The sequence below is a fragment of the Triticum dicoccoides genome, chromosome 2B (assembly GCF_002162155.2).
Source record: "Triticum dicoccoides isolate Atlit2015 ecotype Zavitan chromosome 2B, WEW_v2.0, whole genome shotgun sequence".
Taxonomy (NCBI): domain Eukaryota; kingdom Viridiplantae; phylum Streptophyta; class Magnoliopsida; order Poales; family Poaceae; genus Triticum; species Triticum dicoccoides.
Window position 1 is genome coordinate 733,381,545 of NC_041383.1, and position 8,607 is coordinate 733,390,151.

Here is an 8,607-nt window from a genome sequence, read left to right on the forward strand (position 1 = left end):
CAATATGAGCATCCAGGTTCAGCTATTGGTTATTGACCAGACACGTGTCTCGGTCATGTCTACATAGTTCTCGAACCCGTAGGGTCCGCACGCTTAACGTTCGATGACGATTGGTATTATGAGTTTATGTGATATATTGTACCGAAGGTTGTTCGGAGTCTCGGATATGATCACAGACACGACGAGGAGTCTTGAAATGGTCGAGCCATAAGTATTTATATATTGGACGGCTATGTTCGGACATCAGAAGTGTTCCGGAGAAGTTTTGGATAAAACCGGAGTGCCGGAGGGTTATCGGAACCCCGAGGGAAACTAACGAGCCTAGATGGGCCTTAGTGGGAGAAGAGGAAGGGCCAGGAGGGGCTGGCCGCACGCCCCCCATTGAGTCCGAATAGGACAAGGGAAGGGGGCAGCGCCCCCCCCTTTCCTTCCCTTCCCCCTCTTCCTTCCTCCTTCCCCCTCTTCCTTAGGTGGAAACCTACTAGGACTTGGAGTCCTAGTAGGATTCCCCTCTCTTGGCGCGCCCTAGGAGGGCCGGCCGGCCTCCCCCTTGCTCCTTTATATATGGGGGCAGGGGGCACCCTAGAACAGACAAGTTGATTGTTTAGCCATGTGCGATGCCCCCCTCCACAGATTTCCACCTTGGTCATATTATCGTAGTGCTTAGGCGAAGCCCTGCGCCGGTAACTTCATCATCACCGTCACCACATCGTCATGCTGAAGAAACTCTCCCTCGACCTCAGCTAGATCTAGAGTTCATGGGACGTCACCGAGCTGAACGTGTGTAGATCGTGTAGGTGCCGTACCTTCGGTGCTAGGATCGGTCGGATCGTGAAGACGTATGACTACATCAACCGCATTGTCATAACGCTTACGCTTTCGGTCTACGAGGGTATGTAGACAACACTCCCCCCTCTCCTTGCTATGCATCACCTAGAGATAGATCTTGCGTGATCGTAGGAAATTTTTTGAAATTTCTGCGTTCCCCAACCACTACTAGAAAAACCCCTACTAATGGCGCACCTAGTATGGCCATTAATGGCGCATCTGTGGTGCGCCATTAATAGCACGCCATTAGTAATTTTTACTAATGGCGCACCACCTGGTGCGCCATTAGTATCTGGTATACTAATGGCGCACCGCGGGTGCGCCATTAGTATAGGCCAGGGTGCGCCATTAGTATGCCTCCCAGGGGCCATGTATATCCAGGTGCTTTTGCATACTAATGGCGCACCACCACTGGATGCGCCATTAGTAACCGCGGCATACTAATGGCGCACTACCCAGTGATGCGCCATTAGTATGCACTGTCATACTAATGGCGCACTGTCATGTGATGCGCCATTAGTATGAATATTAGGTTTTCTTTGTTTTTTATTTTCTGTTTTTTGCACAGGTTACAAAATGTATAATTTGACAAAATATAGACAACACACATCAACAACAGATTCATCGAATACAATAGAAGATTAGTCTTTGAATACAATTCATCATATTAGTCTCCGAATACAATTCATCATATTAGTCTCCGAATTGAAAAGACCGAACAAAGATAGAACATTATATTACAAGTCTCGAGACCGCGAGTAGCGAGTTTGTCTTCACATTACAAGTCGATATCGATCATCTAAACTACCATCACATAGAAGAGAGCTGCGGTCATCACGATGAGCATCATCACGATGAAACTCGTCTTCATCCGGTTCCTCCAACGCTCCCTCCCCTCTCCCGCTAGATAGCGGGTGTATCTAGATTTGGCCTCGGCCCTAGTGGTGTACCCTTTCTAACTGTTACCGCTGAATCGGTGAACCTGTCTCCGACACTCCTCCCAGTCATCGTAGACTCCGGGAACCTTACCCTTGTACACGACATACGTCGGCATCGCTATGCACTAGCCAAACGAAACGTTAGTACCAATTCACAAACAATACATGAGCAATATATAAGTATGCAACAGAATGACCGGAAGAGAAAAGCAAGACATTAATAGCATCGATTACATCTAAGTTGAACGACTCTCGAAACCAAAGAGACATACTACAAGTTCATTAAAGTTTAATTACAACATGAGCCAATTGATGTTTCAGAACTAGACACAGCATCACTGCTTTCGACTCGACTCAAGGGACCGGAGCGTGGATGAAGCCGCCGTCTATCGTGGGAGTCATGAAATAACGGTCGTTGTCAGCCTGCATTTGTAGCATTGTGTCGATGTCACTGTTGGACGGTTGATTGTTGAGGTAGAACTGCCCCGAGGTACGAAGGACATCTTGATGGATGATTTCCGCAAACTCACACTGGATGCGAAAGAATTCTTGTCGGAGGTCCGCGTCCTGGATTGCCGACACGCTCTTTGCCCAATCTTTGAGTTTACTCGGTAGCAGAAGTTGATGATGGTCCCGTACGATCGCCCGCATGTGATGGATGGCGTAGTAGGCACCCTTCTGACCGCCAGGCGGCTGCTTGACGCAGCAGAACGTCGTATTGTGGGAGAATACGTGCTTGCCGTACTTACGAATAGGCCTGGTGAAGGTGCCTCCAGATTTGGCGTAGCCGGGGAGAACATCATCAAGAACCTTCTTGACATTTGTGTAGTCTACGTTCGATTGACGGTCCGGGTCGAAATACGTGGCCATGGAATATTTGGGGCTTAGGAGGATGAGCGTGCAACGTGTGTCACTGCAGAAAACATGGAATGTTAAAAGAAAAACGATCGAAATGTAAGAATTCATATGTTACGGGCCGGTTGAGGGGAGGACTTACTCGGGAAAGTAAGGCACGAGGAAGTTATCCTTATCTTGGTTTGCCAGAATGACGCCTTCGAGGTAAGAACTCGCGACTTGCCGGTCCCCAGCGCTGCCCAAGATCTTGGCACGCATGTAGAAGGGGTCGACTATCACGATGTCCGGGGTCTTGTCGCGAATGATCCGCATCTCCATACTCAGCGAAAATAGCCGAACGAAGGTGTAGTGCAGCGGATGAAGGTTCAACATAGCATGGATGTCATCAAAACGCAGGACGATCGTACGCCCGATGGAGTTATCCACAAAGCCCTTGCCCTCTGGCACCTTGGCCGCGAAAACTGGGTATGCCACATCCTTCTCTCTGAGACGCCGCTTCTCCAAAGCAAGAACACTGTCATGCAGACTCCGCATAGCACCAGTTGCAGCATTGAGCATATTTGTCGGTAGCATCGCCCTACCCGCCACATGCACCCTCCTCGAGATATCCTGCGGTGAAGGTGGCCCGTCCTGAGCATGGATCGTACTCGGTGCCGGCTGGCTCGCACCCTTCTTAGTCTTTCTTTTGCGTGCCTTCTTCTTCTCCTGTAATGGGACCGAGTTCTGCTCACAGACCGCCTTCTTGAGTGTGTTGGGGCTGATAATATTTCGCACCTCGCCTATCTGAGGCTCGGTGAAGTCGGCAGCTGGAGGCGTCTCCTGAGAGCTGAACGCCAGACGGCGCCTGTTGCAACTTGGCTTCTCCGCGGTACCAGCTAGATCGCACACGTCTTTTGTTGGGTTTGGTTCTTGAGAAGGAGGCCCCATGAAGTCGCCATCGTACCCATGATCGGCAAAGTACTGATCGACGTTGCCAAATGTATCATCATCGTCGTCGTCGTCGTTCTGATCCTGTGCCATATGCATGTTTGGATCCAGTGGCATAGGGATGTCCGGCACCGTTACGGCAGTCTTGCCATGGGGCCGACTTGGCGCCGGCACGACTGGCGGTGTTGTCTTTGGGGTGGTGTCCCCCGCCCCCAAACGAATCTGGCTCTTCGGCCAAAGCAGGGGCCAGCTCAGGCAGGCGCTGAGGGTCATCACGTCTTCATCGTCGGCCCCGACGGGTCGAATCGGAGGTAACAAGTCGTCGCAGCCTGGCAGCACCCGAACCAGTTGAACCCTAAACAAGTTGGGTGGCATCTGGGTACCGTGGAACAAGGGGTTGCCCGGTTGAACGATTTTGCCCTTGGCGACATCGACCAACTCGTTGTTCACGAAGTGGAGGAGAGTGCACGGAACATCGGCGGCGCCCTGCGAAAACATGTAGGGCGTCAGGGATGCCCAGTCAAAGGCAAGGAGATGAAGTCCTCGGCCGAGAGAGGCTTAATTAGTTACCGTGATGATGGCGTCGAGCTCGGCTAATGTCGACGCACCGCCAACGGCGGGCGTGCAGTTGACGGAGGGGCCGCTTGCTGAAGAGGTGCCGGCCGGCGTACACCCGGGTGCATTAAGCTCCCGTGCCGGCGTCGGAGACACCAATGCCGCCTCCGTTGGAGGCACCAATGGCCCCGCCATCGCATTATGCGAGTTGCTGGCCATGAAGCTAGGAATCGGGGGCGGCCCCTGTTGGCCGCCCGCAATCCACGCACTCAACCCCGAGATCAAGGTAGGCACAAGGGCGGTGATCGTCGCTCCGAGTCGTTGTTCCACTTTCTCTTGGACAATCTCCGGAATCTGCGCCACCTGTGCCTTGAGTTCTTGAACCTCTCGCGCCTGGCTTTCCGAGCTGGTCTTTTTCTCCTTCCGCACACCAGCGGTATAGTATGACCCCCATTTTGTCGACAAGCCTTTGCCGGCCACACGACCAGCTGGCGTCGGCTTACTGAGCTTATCCTTGTTCTTCATTACATTCAACCCCCTATTTAGAGTGGTGTCCCAAGGGTTGCTCTTAGTCGACCCCGCGCTACTGCTTTCAGTCGCCTGCAGAAGGAATGTGAACCATTTAGAAATTCGGCTTCATTAATTAGAATGCAACCATATGGAGCTAATTACGCGGGGGTGTATTCCTTACCAGAACAAGCTCAAGCTGCCTGGTCTTCGGATCCGTGGTAAGCTCCTTTGTTTTCGGGTCCTTCTTGTACCGGGCCCTGACAAAGTTCCTGGTCTGCTTGTCACCGTATTTATCGAAGAGGGGCGGTAGGCCTTGCTCGGCACGGTCCGCCTCCTCCTTGTCCCATATAGGCTCCGCCACTCTGTAACCGCCGGGACCGAGTGTGTGTTCCCCTATGTTCAGCTCCCGCATTTGTTTCCCCCACTCACTTGATTGGGAGCTTGCAGTGCTCGAGCAATTGATCTTGAAGTCGTTGTTGTCATCTTCGGTGATCGAAGGATTTTTCTCCTTGATCTTCTGATAACTCTCACCTTTCTCGATCATTCTCTTCACATTGCTTTTCCAAGTAGACAGGGCCTTGCTCATCTTCGTGAGGGCAGCATTGTTCACTTTATTCCCTTTGAGGCTTGTGTTTTTAAATTCAGCGGGGAACTTGTATCGTTCGTGCAGCTTTGTCAAGAGGAGGTTGCGCAAATTCCCTCGGTCAGGATGCCTCAGGTTCTCGGTGTTGATCGAGACGGTGCTCCGGACAATGCACCCGAGCTGAAGCGAGTACCCCTTGACTATTCATTCGGGCGCCGTTGGATTCCCGTTGGAGTCCACTTCAGTAACTTCCTCCTTGAGGGTGCGGAGCACGATCGGGCGCCGGTCCTTCCGTTGCCTCTTCGGTTGGCTGCCATCTGTGCGTGCGCCGCCATCATCAGTGGTGGCATCCTCGGCGGCACCATCAGTGGTGGCATCAGTGTGGTCATCCTCGGCGGCACCATCCGTGGTCTCAGGATCGGTGGGGAAGGCGGCGGCCTCATACAAGTGAGGTTGTTCCTCCATCTCCTGGGACAGCTCCCAGAATGCCTTGCCGCCTGAACCCCCGGCCTCATCGTTGTGGGCCATGTTTCTCTCTAAATAGAAACAAAGTTTGGTCAAAAAGTTGGTTATTGTCAAGGAACAAGATCATGGTCTCATCATTTAGGGTTTGTCGACACCGAGGCATCCTAAAATCTAAGCTTTTATCATTGAGGGTTTTTCGACGCCAAGGCACCCTAAAAGCCTAACCTTTCATCATTTCGGTTTTTATCGACACCGAGGCACCCTAAAAGCCATGCATTAGTCACAAGTACGCCGGGGCACTTGATCCTACTTAATTAACTACTAAGATACCCCGGCCCATGCATTAGTCACAAGTACCCCATATGTCCTATTTTTAGCAAAGTCATGCTAAAATTCACGGAAAATTTCAGCATGACCTTTGCTGAAAATAGGACATATGGAGTACCCGAATTTTCCGGAACGGAAGTTAATCGACATTCCGGCAAACTCAAGGGCCTCTCGGGGTACCTGCAAAATCATTATCCCAGGTGGACATGGATGCAATGTCACATGTCACATGGATCCCACACCCACAGGAGCTGGTGAAGCTTCATGTGTATTTCACGAAAACCAGCCTGACTAAAGAGCTTTATGTAGAAAACAAATCACTCCACCAGCTCACACAGGATCATCCCTCTAAGCAATTACTCAAAATGGGCACTAGCAGCAAAATGAACATTTTACAATCTGAACTTTTTTTGTCATCTATGTGCTCATTTAACTTTGATACAAATAGTATCAAAGTTCTTAGAAACAAGCAGCTCTGCTAACAAAGAACAGTAAAAATGGGGCTTGCCTTAAGATGGGAAGTAAAGTTGCAAAAACTATCACAAAGAACAGTAAAAATGGAACATAGCTCAGCATTTGTATTGATAGGAACAAACATAAAATCAAACCATGGGCATCTACTAGGTAGACCAACATAAAATTTTGACTGGAGTTACATAAGGGGAAATTGATGTGATGAATGGCAGTTTGGGAGCTGAGCTGATCGTGTCCATGTATTCTAATTCTACAGTAAGATGGCATTGCTGTTGGTACCAATTTATTTGTTCACAAAGATACATTTTTGGTAATGCATAGACAACATCACCTTTTATTTATCATGGTTGGTTCTGTTCCATAATTATATCAGCCCAGAGTGTCTTATTAGATATCAGACTGAATTGTAATGCACCCATTCTAAAACTTTAAGTGAAAATAACCCTTGGTGTTTGATATGCATAACAATGAAAGATGTTGGTTCACATCTTTGATGGAGTAACAGAGGCATAAAAGTAGAAATTACAGGTCAGAGGATCATGCTGATTAAGGTTCTGTTTTTATACTGCAAGTTCCAGGTAATTAGAGTATGTGGCACTGTCTTGTGTTGACTAACTCATAAATGATATTATCATCTTTACTCACCGTTATGTGTATCATGGCTGAAATTCCACCGTTATAATACATGCCTGCTTGGCTAATTAGCAAGTAAGTAACTCTTACATTATCAAAGCTTGCCAGTTTCTGAAATCAATTACTGACAGGGAATAGCACAGGCACACAGCAAACCTATAACTTAATGATGGTTATTAGGGAAGACAGGAAATGAGGATGGACAGAACCATATGTTTGGGAAATGCAAATAGAAGTAGTGCTATGAGAGTAAATTTTTTTCAATTTTCATTGATGTTTCAAATTAGATCGATGCACATGTGGCTGCAATTTCTATTGGTCATCCAAGATGGGTGTTCATAGTAAAGTACTATATAGTGGCACTAACATAACCAAGGATTGCTTTTAAAAAAACATAACCAAGAATCACCTTCCACGTGGCTTCTTCTCTTTAGCCTGGCTTCCTTCTGCAAAGTGGGCAAATACTTCTGTCTGCTGCAGTAGGTACTTCAGTCGCCCTTTCCCTTCTTGTTCTGTGATCAAAACCACGATGAGAATGCAATACACACCAAAGAATATCATATACAAGAATTGCAGAAATTAAACAAGGTCAGACCCACACTATCTATTCTTTCTTCATGGCAGAATATCATATACAAGCACGAATTTTGTTCACATTTATATAGCAACAAATATTTATACACTCATATAGCAGCACTAAGTATATTGCACTTAGAAGAAGATTTGCTTTTACATCCCACCCAACTTAACAATCTAGTAGAGTTGTGATTTATTAATATTGTCTTTCCTTTGCAGGTTCATGTCAAGTCGATCGAGGATTTCGTGCAGCTGGGTTGTTTCGATGAGAACCAAGACAAGCAGCAGCCCACCAAAGCTTCTTCTACCCAGCAGCAACCCACTAAACCCTTTTCTACACAGCCGCAACCCGCTAAAGCTTCTTCCACCCAGCTACCGGCCAGAGGGCACCAAGGCCTCATCATTCACATATCTACCTCTGACCAGGACGGCAAACAGCGTACTGTGGCCAAGATCAACTTCCTCAGCCTCTCAAGTTTGTGTTGCGATCCTCTCCTGCGTGCACCTTGTCGAGCACAGCACTGGCTCGCTGACCCTTTTCTACCTCCGCCCGAGGGAGTATGGAGGGAGTATTTATATATTGCACTGTAAACTTGGAGTTGTCTTGTTTCAAAAAAAACTTGCAGTTGTGCAGACCTGTTGCCGAGGATCCGGTGGAGCGCGACGATGTGGTCCTCCTCCTGCTGCGAGAAGCAGCCGCGCTTGAGGTCGGGGCGGAGGTAGTAGATCCACCAAGGCAGCAGCTCTTGCCGCAGCAGCAGCCGACGCCGTGGCGGTTGATGCGCAGCCGACGACGAGGGCGGCGGGGCGGCGGCGTCGGGAGAGGAGAGGGCGGCGTCGCGGGAGGCGGGGCGACGGACGGTGTCGGGACGGTGCGACGGCGGCGAGGCTTTCTGGGCTCTAGGGGAGAGGAGAGGGCGAGGGAGGGAGAGGGCG